The sequence below is a fragment of the Notolabrus celidotus genome, chromosome 7 (genome assembly GCF_009762535.1).
Source record: "Notolabrus celidotus isolate fNotCel1 chromosome 7, fNotCel1.pri, whole genome shotgun sequence".
Classification (NCBI taxonomy): domain Eukaryota; kingdom Metazoa; phylum Chordata; class Actinopteri; order Labriformes; family Labridae; genus Notolabrus; species Notolabrus celidotus.
The window spans coordinates 30,440,267-30,454,864 of NC_048278.1; positions in this window are offsets into that span (position 1 = coordinate 30,440,267).

The following is a 14,598-nucleotide window of genomic DNA, read 5'->3' on the forward strand; positions in this document are numbered from 1 at the left end:
TACTGTACCATACTGTGTTACACATGGTAGCATATGTCATGAGAAAAGATCAACAGAACTCTGAATTTAAAGTGTAAGGTCCAAAATGTAATTACTTAGATTCTTAATGTTATCATAATGAAATGTCTGCGAGTGCGTATGCTTTATAGTTCTTTGATTTGTATTCTGATCTCATTCAGGCTAAACTATTTGTATGCAAGACACCTAAATACAACCTTCATCACAATCTTCATCCTCATCTGTAAGCAGAATAGTGCTGTGTACATTAAGTTAATGTTTCCCCAGTGATTTTGCAGAGCAGTCTGTGTCTCCTTCCTTTAATGCATGCTCACTGTTTACACCATCATTAAGTTTCACTGCTTTTAAAGTTCAATTTGACGATGCATCAGCTTATGTGAGATATATCTTACAGCTAATTACCACGCACCAAATGCTGCGCCACAAAATCAAGGTATTGTGCTTTGGCGGAGGATTATATTTCATGTAACTCAGACAGCTTTTACATTTGTATGAGCATAATTGTATTCCTGTCTACGCTGTGATCTGCAAGAAGACAATGAAAGTTCATTCTGTCAGGACCTTGACATTGATTTAAATGCACACCCAGGCTTCAAGGGTTCTCTCCGTCAGATGTCTGATTTGAATTAAAAATGGTTCTCAGGTTGAAGGCCTGATACAGAACCTCAAAAGGTTTGCTGGTGTTAACTGGGTAAGACAAAAGCATACTGCCAAATCAACTGGAGGATACATACCTCATCATATTACAGGTATCTGTTTGTTTTATTTCTCTTAAGTATAATTATTATAAGGTGCAATAAGATCTCTTGATAGTTGTAGTACAATTCACCCCCCTTCCGCTATGTCAATGGTGTCTCCCTAAAGTTGCAGTTATAAATGGATGCACACCGCAGCACATCAATTTCCAAATGAGGTTTGTGTTACGTATCAACAGCAGAGCGTCAAATCCTTTTTTAAACTTGGGAAAATTAAAAATCACACAAATGCATGTGAGAATTATGAATGCATTTCTTGTGAGGTTGTCAGTCAGCACACACTGAAGTCATTAGCAATCCCTAAGTCTCCATCTTTAACCCTCAGGCTTGTGAGGTGTGACCAATGACAGCATATCTTATAAACTATTCGTAAAGGAGAGTTATGTCAGTGTGTGTGTGTGTGTGTGTGTGTGTGTGAGAGAGAGAGAGAGAGAGAGAGAGAGAGAGAGAGAGAGAGAGAGCAGTTAGGAGTTTGGTTGTAAGAGTGTGAGGTTACAGCTCTGGTTGAGCATTCAATGACATGGAGCAGCTACATGAAGTCAGCACAGTCTCCTTTGATGGGGTCATTTGCTTCCACTTGTGACTTTCCTTTTACTGAATAATACTACGGACATTGTGTTGTTTAATATAACTTTATTTTCTTTATGTCCTTTATTGAGAGGAGCAGGACAGTGGATAGAATAGAAAACTTGGAGGAGAGAGAAGGGAATGACAGAGAGCCATGAGACCCAGGCCAGTCACTTTGAGGACAATAGCCTGTGTAAATGGAGCGTGTGACTTAACTAATGGGCCAAACCAGAACTCCGATGGACATGGTCCTCGACATGAATTCCCCACTCTTTAAAACCCATTCACCCCCCTCACCTACTCATCAGTCTACAGCTACAGCTTCCTCATTCAGGAGATCAGTTCATACAATTGAGTAATGGAAGGAAAAATCTATAGAAGTAACCGCACTGGGCATTTTGTGGGTGTTCATTAAGGATTCTGTCTATGTGTGTTAGTCAGGGACTGATCCAGACTTTTTGACAGGGATGGCTTAACTGGAGCTTTGACTCATGCACGGGTTGCATAAAGCCTGTATCAAATATCTCTGTGTCGAATCTACACCATATAATACATTGTAGGTCCGCTTAGCTCTGTACCTATTGTGATAGGAAAACACAGACATCATAGAATGTTATTCTTGAGTTGATAAGAAGTTAGCAACACTCACACATACCAGAACTTCTGTGATTTGCATATTGTTATCTGTTCGCATGGCTGAGGAGTAGACCAGGGGGGTGAGAAGTCACGAAGGTGACCAGGAAGCGAGAGGCCGTAAAAAGCTCTCTGGTTTATCTCACAGCTCTTTGAATGTGTTTAACGATGCAGTAATCTTATACTCTGAAGAGAATAAGTAACATGTTGAATCTTCACTCTGGGTCAGTTGAGCAGACCTTGTCTCGCTTGTTAGATCGCTCTGCCAGCTGACCGCTTTGCAAAGCTCACTGAAGGCCGGAATAAAGCTCACAAAGACAAACCGTTGTAGTTTGAGTCTTTAATTTTTAGATTTCTGCCACACTATACGCAGAAGCTTACGCATGTCCCCTGACGCACACTTCCCCAAAAATGTAACGCAGACTGCATGCACTGTTAATAATTTTGCTTGGTCTGCATCTTCTTTCTCCTGGTGTCCTTCTACTGCCCTATCCCTTCAATAAAGGAATAGAATTAGAATAATTATCCTTAAAAGAAAAGAAGTGTTACAAAAGCAAAAGGAAGCTTATTGCAGCAGAGCCCAAAAAATAGGTTTGAACCCAAGTTCCGCCTCTGACTGGGCATATAGCCAATCATAAGGTAGGACTTTAGGGTGGCCATTCAGATTTCAGGGCCCATACCTCCCCATCCCACATAGCAAAACTGGTCTGGCCCGGTTCTGGCCCACAATACTCTTAGACTCAGCCAACATACCGCAAAGAATGACGGCCCTTAAGTGGCCCAGATATAGTTTGTCAGAAACGGTCCACACATGGGCCAGCTTGATCACAAGCTCAACCTTAATCGGCCCAGATGCGACATGGACAGATCTGGTCCACATAAACCAAGCCACAATCGGGCCAGATGTGGCATGCCATCATATATACAATTCCATCATTGCCAGACCTGGTCCACATCCGGTTGACATACCACTTGCCATGCCAGCAGTCAGCCAGCAGTGCCGGCTTGACGCCAGCAGTGCCGGCTTGACGCCAGATCTGGCCGAGACCTATCAGACCAATTTTGCTATGTGGGATGATGACCCCTTGAACACGGCCCCGCTGTTTGCAGCTCTTTTTATATTGAGATTCTGCTGCAAGTCCTTAATAAAGCTCTCCCCTCACTCTTGGTTGTACTTCAACAGTGAACCGTCATATTGGTGTCCCAGTGTTTGGTTCTTCATTGGGTCATAGTGTTGTGGAAGCTGTAAGCTAACAGAGCTGTTCCATACTGCAGGCTCTGACATTTACGATGACACAGTTTCACCTCTGTTACTGATGCCCATGTCAGGCAAGGGGGCCTTTTAATCACAGTGTTACGATGGAAGATGTCTCAGTGGTTGATGACTGTCAGCCGACGGCGATGTATGATGACCCAACCTTACTAACAGGGACTAGCGTGAATAACCTGAATAAATGAGGAGTGAAAGATAACAAATGCTCCCCTGCGGGCTTCAGGAGCTCGCTGGAGTGAACGGATGTGAGTCATATGCTTCTGCTTTGTTCATGTTATATTGTTCAGACGGGAAATACAAGCAGAAAGTGGGAAGAACAAACCGTGTCATCCTCTTTGTTGTAATTCTGAGCTGAAGAAAATAATCACAAAAGTGTCAACAAACTGCTGTTAAAGCCTCAATCACTCTCTGTGACATGGCTGATTGTAGATTATAATCTGTGGAGATCTCCTGGGATTTGAATGTGTTTGTTCTTCATCGTGTGCAGTGTTATGATGCAGAGTGTGGAATAAACAGGGTTGACGTTTTTGCAGGGAGTATGTCATGGTGGATGAGACGGTTGAACATGGACTTGAACCTATTGACTCATCTTTTCCTAAACCTTTTGTGGGTGCTGTTGGAGCCTAAATGTTTTTTTTTAATTTAGCTTTATTTCATTGTTGTGTGAGACACAATAGAAAACAGTGCTGTGTACTTCATCTATCTATCTATTGTCATATCTTGACCGCCCGTGATGTGTAGATGTAGAAGGAATCTTTGTGACACTGGCTTGCTTGCATAGTAATATTACAAGAACCAAAACCAGTTTCGAACAAGCACCCGGAATGCTTGGGAGAACAGCTCTGCAAATCTGTGACATAGCCTACAACAGAGCACAAACTTATCCTAACATCTGGTCTTTTATTGTCACTATCTATCTATCTATCTATCTATCTATCTATCTATCTATCTATCTATCTATCTATCTATCTATCTATCTATCTATCTATCTATCTATCTATCTATCTATCTATCTATCTATCTATCTATCTATCTATCTATCTATCTATCTATCTATCTCTGTCATAACCAAACCATAATCACACCATGTCAACCTGTCACTACTGAAACATTTTAAACACTGCCTGTAATTACCACTATTTAATTCATTTGTTTATATCTTAAATCTGTATTCTTTTATTTATCTATTTTTATTTTTACTCATTTAATTCTACTTATTTAAACGTATTCTTGATTGTACTTATATCTGGGTTGCTGCAACAAACGAATTTCCCCACAGGGATCAATAAAGTAATATCTTATCTTATCTTATCTTTTAATTCCTACAGGAAACACCTGGTGGAACCTTGGCTTAGTGTGCATAAAATCAAGGCTCCAGGTGCTCCGAGCCAGGTGTGTAAGTAGAAAACAGTTTTTGACCTTGTTGGCTTGTAAGGTGTAATCATCAGTTTGGTGCCAGATTATTGGAATCCTGTAATAACAAACCCAACATGACGATAAACATTGGACGTTGATTTGTTAGTTAAGGCTATCCTTGCATTCAAAACAGCTCCTCAGTGACTTCTTCTGAACAATACTGGATTTGTTTAAAGTAGGTCTTCATAAATACCAAACACCATGGTTCAGGCTACAATAATCTTGTATGAGTGCAGAATAGCAGTCTCAAGGATAAAACTGAAAGACAAAGTGGGAATTGTCAGGGTTTAATAAACTCGGAGGCTATTGTAAATGACAGAACCAGTCTCTTCTTTATGTCTTTTTATTTTAGAGGTACTTTCTTCAGGCTGTGTGATTACTTCAGGTAAGTGACATTCTGAATACAGATGCTTTCATGATGAAAGGATTATACTAGCAGCTGAAAAGCTAGAGACATGAGACTGCCAGAATGATAAATGTTCCAGTGCTTTATGTTGGTGAGGTCTTGCTAATAAAGGAACAAGGTAAATGTAAATACTTTATTTCTTATACAGACTGGGAATGTATTCAAGTTTTATTTACACCACTTCCTGTCATTTCGACTCTCATCACACAATCACACACCCCTGGAAGCAATGGCCAAATTGTTTAAGGTCAGACAAGCATCTTGAGAAACACTACTGGAGTTGTGAGACGACATGTAGGAGCAGATTCCTTGCAGTATATTGTTATATGATCACTGATGGTTATTGGATTATATTATAGAGGACTGTGTTCTGCCCAAGAGCTGACCTCATGTGTTGAAAAATGAAGCCAGAGCTAGTGATGCAAAAAACTGCCGTTCCATCAGTGTCCACTTGAGGCTGACACATAAACTGTATAAATAATGGACATGGTATCCATGACGTCACCCATCTGTTCCTGAGTGCTGTTTTGAAGCTAATCGTCTGCGGGAGCCATATTGGAAATGCTGAACTCATAAGGATGGACCAAAAGAGTGTGACGTAAAGAGGCGTAGACCGAAGCATATTTTTGAACCAGGCTGTAAAGATGTTTATTAATACTGCAAAGATCGTCCTTTTTGAATTGGTGTGTATGTGGTTTCCATTGTTTCTGCAGCCAGCCTCAAGCGGATTCTCGATGAGTTGCAGTTTATAACACTTCCGCATGGGCTTTATATTTTGAGACCGGAGGTTGCCGGAGGGCTGACACCATAAGCCAAGGAATCCCCATCAGAGCCCATATTAAAGTACATGTTTGTGCAGAATGAAACATAGGCTTCATGACGCCACTCTAGAAACCAATGGGCAATGTCACTTGGGCTACATTAAACCTACGGTTCTGCATCTTTTGCTCTCCTTAACATCGCTTTCCTGTGCTCAGCCACCAACGCTAGTCTTATAACACTTACTAAAACACTAGTGGACATTACTACTTACAAAAAACAGAAACCAGAACACTTCCAAACTAAAATCCAGTCCCACACCAACAAATGTTCGAATCCAACTTCAATTTAAAGTTGAGACAACAGTTCTTTGTTACAACAGCAGTTTCACAGGAACCTTATCAACACGACTCTAACCTTGTTGTCCAGCTGCTGCAACAATGTCGACTTACATCCCTTCAACACAACATCTCTGAGTGCACCACAAACCCCTTGTGCTCAAATGAGACGACTTTCTTGGGCAGCACCTCTGCACTCGACATATTCAAGCTTGACATCAGTGATTGGGTGTAATTAGCGGACTGCAGGTCAGATAACACCCACAGATTCCAGCTAAGCTCTCTGCAGAGATCACCCAGGTGACAATATGTGACAACCCAGCGTGTGACATCTCTGTGAGGGCGTGTGAGTGTGACTGAGTGATGGGTTTACTAGTCGTGGAGCAGCTTGATTTTAATTGGCTGGATTTCCCTCCCCAATGTGCCTCAACTTCTATTAATAGAACAGCAGCAGACGAGCCGGGGTGGAACCTGATGCTGTTCTTTTTCTATCTTTCAGACTTCCAAATCCTCCATGTTTACTTTTCTTATTTTTTACTAGATTAAAACAGAAAGTGGAAACAATCTGCCACCTCCTCCTTCCCCCACCCGCTCTTTTTTCCCCCTCCCAGGCTAGTCTTTCAGCCTATGTCCTTGTTTAATCGGCTGATCTCTCCATCATTAATTAAACATGATCACTGGCCACATGTCTCTCTCTGCACTCCGCTCTGCATTGATGTGAGTTGAGGCATCCCCTTCTCAAATATTTGAGATATAGAGTTTTATTTCCTAACTTAAGAACCTATTCTGTGATGTTTCTGTTTTCCGTCCCTCCTTTCCTTATTATCTTTCCTTCTCTCCTCCTTTTCTTCTTCCCTCAGGTGGTCTCTTTTAACATCACTAAATTATTCATAAGGCTGATATCCACCCAGGGGACAAAAGCCGATGGATAGATGGACAGATAGAGATGAATAAATAAAAAGCTAAAAATGATATATCCGGCGTCTAGTTCTCTGCAGGAAGCATTTTGTTCAAGGTTCTCTCTGTGTGTGTGTGTGTGTGTGTGTGTGTGTGTGTGTGTGTGTGTGTGTGTGTGTGTGTGTGTGTGTGTGTGTGTGTGTGTGTGTGTGTGTGTGTGTGTGTGTGTGTGCGCGCGTGTGTGCATGACTGAGTATCCCTTCCGGAGAAGCTCTTCCGCGATGCAGAAAATCCGAGCCAATGATGGTGATAGATGGAGAGACGGGAACCTTGCAGCAGGGACTGTGCCAAACTGACTGGGGGCCGGGCCAAAGACAGCAGGGAGGAAGGTAAATAAAGAAAAGAGGGAGATAAAAATAAATAAATTACGGCACAGCAACACAAAGAGATGGAGGGAAATCAATCTCAGTGCGTCTATAGAGTCTGTCGATGCAAAGTGATTCCAACAATATGCTCACTTGTGTCTCAAAGCAGAGTTAAAATGTGTGCCAACTTGTTATGTAACGTGTCTGCAAGAATAACATCACAGGCTGCAATGCGAGACATTGACGTGTGGTTTAACTCTGTGCAATAGACTGCAAAGAGACAATACTGAAAGATGCATGTGTTCTAAAATATACTCATATATTAATTAAATATAAATGTTGTGCTAGAATAAGTTTATGTGTACTGCGTCTCTCTGTTGTTTGGACTTTTAGATAACCCTTCGGGATGGGTTGATAATGTTGGAATAATTTGCTGTGAGGGTTCCTGGAAAGAGATTAGTGATTATGAGGTAATGATAGGGGACATGGAGACAGTGCTCCAATAGAGCACTTACTTATTAATCCTAAGAGTATTTTAGTCTGTGCTCAGCAGGGTCAGCTGAGGACAGATAGCAGGAAAAAGAAAAACAGCACTCAATTCAAATTATATAAAAATTACATAAAAGACAAGTGAAACTCCAGAGCACTTTCTTCATAAACAGATGAATGCCTCTGAGATGGCATGGTCCTGTAAATCTTAAAACAAACTGCTATGAGTATTGGCACCAAGCCTTCATCAGGGAGTCAAACCAATATCTTCTATTGATTACTCGGCTTGTTAAATACTTGATTCTGATTGGTCCAAACCCCATTATAATGATGATGAATTCTCAGCAGCAAAAGGGACGCCAGGGGAAAACCTCATCACACACTCTGTGGTTATAGAGCGCTTTCTCGTGTATTCCGACCACTCAAATCTCTTTTTTTCATTACATGTCACATTCATCCATTCACACCACATTCATATACTGATGGCAGAGGCTTGTAAAGAAGCCACGGGGGACAGTTTGGGGTTAAGTGTCTTGCCCATAGACACTTCTGTGTGTGGACAGTGGACAACTGGGATCCAATTAAGAGATGACCGACCCTACTACTGAGCCAAAGTCGCCTCGTAGAAAAAAGTTCAGCACATTTCACTTGTGCCTGTTGACACTGTGGCAAAAACAAGGTGAGGCAAGTTTATTTATAAAGCACCATTCATACATAAAGCAATTCAAAGTGCTTTACAGAGTTAAAAAGAAAAACAAGAACAGTAACAATCAACAAAAACATACAGCAAATACTTCAAACATTTACATTTCGTATGGGTCAGTTATGTTTGATCTACTCTCTCTCTCTCTCTCTGTACTTATGTAACTTAACGTACATAGTAAATAGTGTTGGGTCTTGTTATTTATTTAAATTAGGAGGGATTATTATAAATAATCAGCCCCCCTTCACTGCTCTGAAGTCCGTAACTTGCAGAGTCTTAGTGTCCCGCTGGACACAGAATCACAACCGATCTTGTCTTAACCGAAATGAACCTTTAATCATTTGATTCATCTCAGAACTTCTTCTCAAGGATTCAGACTCACACAATGAATCTTTTCTGTGTCGAGTCACCGCCCAAAGCTGGCTCAGACCTCTTGACACCCCCGCAGGGTGCCGGTATGCCCAACATTTAATTGTAGATCCAATATCAGGTTAATTCCATAACGCCATACCTTGTCAGAAAATACCCAATTTAAAAATATGACATTAAACAAACATAAGAATGAAAACATAAAATATTTAGAAATCTAAGATCGAGAAAGAAAGAAAGAAAGAAAGAAAGAAAGAAAGAAAGAAAGAAAGAAAGAAAGAAAGAAAGAAAGAAAGAAAGTAAAATTAGTTACAAAACTTCATTAAAACTCAGTTTGTTAAAATAAATTAAAAGTTTGTAGTTACAGAAATAAATCTAAGGTTTAAAAATGGGTTGAGTAAGCAGCATGAAAGAGGAAAGTTTTTATTCTCGACTTAAAAGTGGTCAGAGTCGGGGCTTGTCTAATACCCTCTGGGAGATTATTCCAGGCCTGTGCTGCATAATAACAAAATACTGCTTCTCCATGCTTTGTTCTGACTCTTGGGACGGTCAGTAGGGCAGCCCCAGATGTTCGTAGTGTCCTCGTGGGTTCATATGACACAAGCATGTGAGAGATGTATTTTGGCGCTGAGTAACATTTATCATTCTGAATCAGTAAACCTTGTAGTCACCGTCGCAGGATGGTCTTGAATGTCAGGGAAAAAATGACAGTTAGCAGGCATGGATCTCAGAGCTGCCTGACGACCACAACCATCTCTGATAGGGAAAAGTGGAGCCAGATCCATGTCCTCCTGCAATCCAGGAAACAGAAGTGGAACTGGTGAGAGCATCTCTGAGTTACTGTGAAGTGACTTAAGCCGTAAGCCGTAGTGATAGAAGCAACGACGTTCCCAGTTGTGACATTTGCCTCATTTATGTTTAAAGGTGTGTCAAACTGCAAAGCTCGGAGCAGAAGGAGAGCTGGATGAGAACAGAAATATCAACACAAATCTCCCAGCAGACTTCTCATTCACCTTGTCTAACTAAGTGTTCAGTTGAATGTAATTTATAACAAATAACCAGGCTTATGTTCTAACTTGTCCATGTGTTGAAATGTTCGATTTAATGTTATTTTGTCCCACAGGGAGGCTGATGAAAATCCACTGACATGGAATCGTTGATAACTGGGTAATAAGCAGGATAATGTTCAGTGAGCGTGTGGTTATGTAGTTAATCCTGACAGGGTGAGACAAGGTCCAGCTTATTATAAATCACATAACCAAACGCTCACTAAACATCATCCCTCACATATTTCATTAATTAATATACTCTTTCTTCAATAACATTCATTGATTAAAGCAAATGATTGTTGAATAGATAACTTTAAGGCTGCTGATATTGAGCATCAGCAGCCAGCCTGAATTATGGGCATTTATTTTAATTTGTCAAAGTCAAATCATGTTAATCCAAAATAAAATTTCAAGGCTACACATCCTGCATCTTATCAGCTAAACAGTCGACACCTTAGGACACAAACACACAGAGAAGGGTGTCATGTATAAAAAGAAGAACCACCTGGGGTCTTCTTGTCTCCTTGCTGTGAAGGGTCACCACAGATCAATACAAACTTGTTCTGATTGATCACCTCTCTCCTGCAGTGAAACATCTCTATCCTGATGGCAGCGGCCTGCAGCAAGTGTGTTTAAAAAATCTGGAGTTTGAATTATTGTGGTGGTGTTTCATCATCTTTCTGATAATATGACCACAAAATGAACCTGAGAGCAACAAGCAGCATTACTCACATTCAGTATTCAGACTGTTGTTTCTCTTTTAACAGGTGCTGTGTAACATTTATGGGTTCAGATGAAGCTGTAACTCTATTAAACACAAGGCGAGTTTGACCCTCAGCTGTCAGGAACATAAATCTGATGATTATTAAGTTAAAAAGTTCTGTAACCTTGTTAAGGTCCCTTATACAACAGTAGTTATTCTCCAGGTGTTTCTTTACTGTGTTGATACATTAACTCATTCATTTTATTGAAGAGGAAACAGCAAAGTAACATCTGCAGCAAGTTCACACCTTGTCCAGGGGCGTGTCCACACTTTCTGGACTGGGATACCCTGACCCAGGCAGCGCTGATGTTTGCAGGGTTGGCATGGCGTGCAGTATGTGTGCTAGGAAGCCATTATTTTACCATTTCTACCTCCATTAAACATATCCACTTTAACTACTGCTATATTCACATACGCATTAAACAAAGTCTTCAAGGTGAGATTGGGTTATAATCATAAATAACATGACCAGCTCAAAAGCTGACTTGATGTCTGTTAAGGGTTTAGAGTTACGATTAGGGTTAGGGTTAGGGTTATGATTAGGGTTAGGGTTAGGGTTAGGGTTATGATTAGGGTTAGGGTTAGGGTTAGGGTTATGATTAGGGTTAGGGTTATGATTAGGGTTAGGGTTATGATTAGGGTTAGGGTTAAGGTTAGGGTTAAGGTTAGGGCTATGATTAGGGTTATGATTAGGGTTAGGGTTAGGGTTATGATTAGGGTTAGGGTTAAGGTTAGGGCTATCATTAGGGTTAGGGTTATGATTGGGGTTAGGGTTAAGGTAAGGGTTATGATTAGGGTTATGATTAGGGTTAGGGTTATGATTAGGGTTAGGGTAAGTGTTATGATTAGGGTTAAGGTAAGGGTTAGGGTTCTGAGGGTAGTGATTCTTAGGGTAGTGATTCTTAGGGTACTGATTCACTATAAAACGAACAGTATCTATGTAATATAAACCTGCAGTGGGGTTTCAAATATGTGAAAGGAACCATTTTTATTCTATATGTTGATTACGCTAATTAAGGCAAGTAGAAGAAGTTTCATACTGAAAAAACACTTTTAAATTTTTTTTTTGAAACTTTGAAAACGGGCAATCTTACCCTGAACATAACAGGAGGGTTAAATCTGTGACCTGTTCTCAAGTTAGTTGGAAGCATCACCCGCCAAATTAGACAGTCATATAATCCTGCTTTATTATTCTCCTTTGCCGCTTTAAATCGATCCAGTGTTATCATTGCAGAGACCACCGCTGTCAGATACACCTGCATCTTCTATTTTATGTCTATGTAGGCATCATGCACCGTGTGGGAACAGTGTGTGCATGTGTAACTGAGAGCTGACTGTGTGTGTGTGTGTGTGTGTGTGTGTGTGTGTGTGTGAGTGCGCAGCTGTGAATCAGCAGCATCGACTGATCTGTGAGGACGTTACCTTTCATTTCCAGCTCATAATAGCCACTTCAGTAATAATGAGCAGGTTAACCTTTGCAGACACACTTGACCTGAACTCAAAATGACGTTCTCCTCTCACTGCTCTGATCCTGCACAAGCAATAAAAACACAATTACACAGAGAAAATTCACAATTAACACAGATCTCATGAATATAACTCTCAGAGGATCCAAATAGTGAACTACCTCAAAAACTAAAAGGGAGGTAGCTCATCCTGTTAAATAGAAAGCAGATTAAAACCTCTCTGAGTAAGGTATCGTTTATTTCTCTGGTAGAGTTGATTATTCTTCTGTGGAGGAATAATCTAAGAGGATGGAGTGACACCTTTACAAGTGCAGTCTGTCAGAAATAACCTGACATAATGTCTCTCATATAATGAGAAACAAACATACACCATAACAACTTTCAAAGTTCATCAGATCAGGGCCAGAACAGTCCTGACCTGATGAGACATGGACTCCATTAGACCTCTGAAGGGGTGCTGTGGTGTCAGGCACCAAAACATTAGCAGCTGATCCTTTAAGTCCTGGAAGTGGTGAGACTGGGCCTCCATGGATCAGACCTGGTTGTCAGCACACCACACAGATGTCTGGATTAAGACCCGGGGGAATAGGAAGCCAAGTCAACACACCAGGCCACCTTCTTACATTGCTCTGTAGTCTAGTTCTCATGTTGTATTAAGGTGTATCTGCTGTAAACAGGAGTCAGAAGGGGCACCCTGACCGGTCTACAAACCCGTACGCAGCAAACTGCGATGCACTGCTTTCTGACGCCTTTCTTTCAAGACCAGGATTAACCTTTCCAACAGTCAGAACTCCAGTAGCTTTCCTCTTGGACTGGCCAGCCTTTGCTCTCCAATCACATCGCTGAGTTGGCCACCCATGACTATTACCAGTTTTCCTGTCTTGGACCACTTTGTGTAGATACTGACCACTGCCGACTGGAACACCCCACAAGAGCTGCAGTTTTGGAAATGCTCTGATCCAGTCGTCTAGCCATCATTTTGACCCATATAAAAGTCTCTTATGCTTTCTTGTTTTTCCTGCTTCCAACACATGTAATCAAAAGATGTTCACTTGCTGCCTTCCTTTATTTTACCTCTTTATTTTAGATGCATAGTTTCATATCAACAGAACAAACATTACCCACCTACTGACAGGTGCATTTGTAAAGAGCTTATTATAACTGTTAGAAAATATATTTCAAAGCAGACAACATCCATGATAATTGTGGGTAACTGCAGGGTGGCTCATTCTGTCAGGAGGTAAATATCCTGAAGAATGGATAACTAGCTGTAAATTTGTAGCTGAATTGAAATAGCTTGTTCTGTAAGGTGGGCTGTCTAAGTGTGTCAGGTAGAATATAAGCCTGTGGGGAAAGCTTTGGTGGCTGTAAAACACAAAGAAGCAGATAAGGAGCCAGTGAGCAAAGGACCTGATCCTTTCATAGAACTTATAAAACCATGTTTTTGTAAATTTTCACTGAGGTCATATTTCTAAAATATCAACTACTACTTAGAAATGACACTGGCCATCTAAAGGTTAAAGTCTGGGCACAAAATGCTCCTGTATTCTGCAGGTTCCACTGGTTTTATGATTGGCTGCAGCCTCGCTCTGCATGATTTGCACTGATTAGCATCTGTAGCTACTTTTAAGTCAGTATCTCCCAAATCCTCCTGACCAGAGCTGGATGTGTGGCATATACCTGCCACTTCCATACCTCTGCATATCTGTCCCCACAGCAAGCATGTCAGATATAAAAGGCAGACCAGACATGGAGAGGACATCTACCCTGAGGCACAGAACTAATTGATGTTGTAGTTTTATTAGTTTATGTGGGTTACAAATCCTTTGTAGACCTGCTTCCTTTGGGTTGGGGTTTGCTTAATATAGTTTCAGTGGGGCTACTTGTCACGTGTGATGAAACACAAGGACCCGCATGGAGTCAACTTAAGATATTTATTAACAAAAAAGGGAAAACAAAGGCTTACTGAAAATGTCCAAGAAAATCCAATGAAAAATCCACACGAGAGACACTGGAAGGACTCAATGAAGCGACACAGGAGGGAGGAAACACAGAGGCTGTTTTCGAAACGGCCTGCTACATACTACCTATGAATGTAGTAGGCAGTAGGTATTGTCTTTCATTCCACTACATGGAAGTTACTATGTGACTTGGCACATTCACAAATAACTACTGTATCCATCTGAATCGCACTGCTCTTCATACTGTGTATGTTTGTTTTTAAATAACCTGGTGCAATTTTTATCGTGCAATAACTTACCTTATCTATTTATCAGATAGAAGTGTACATAGTGTGTATATATCTGTAATAGTTGCCATATTTTATTTTAAT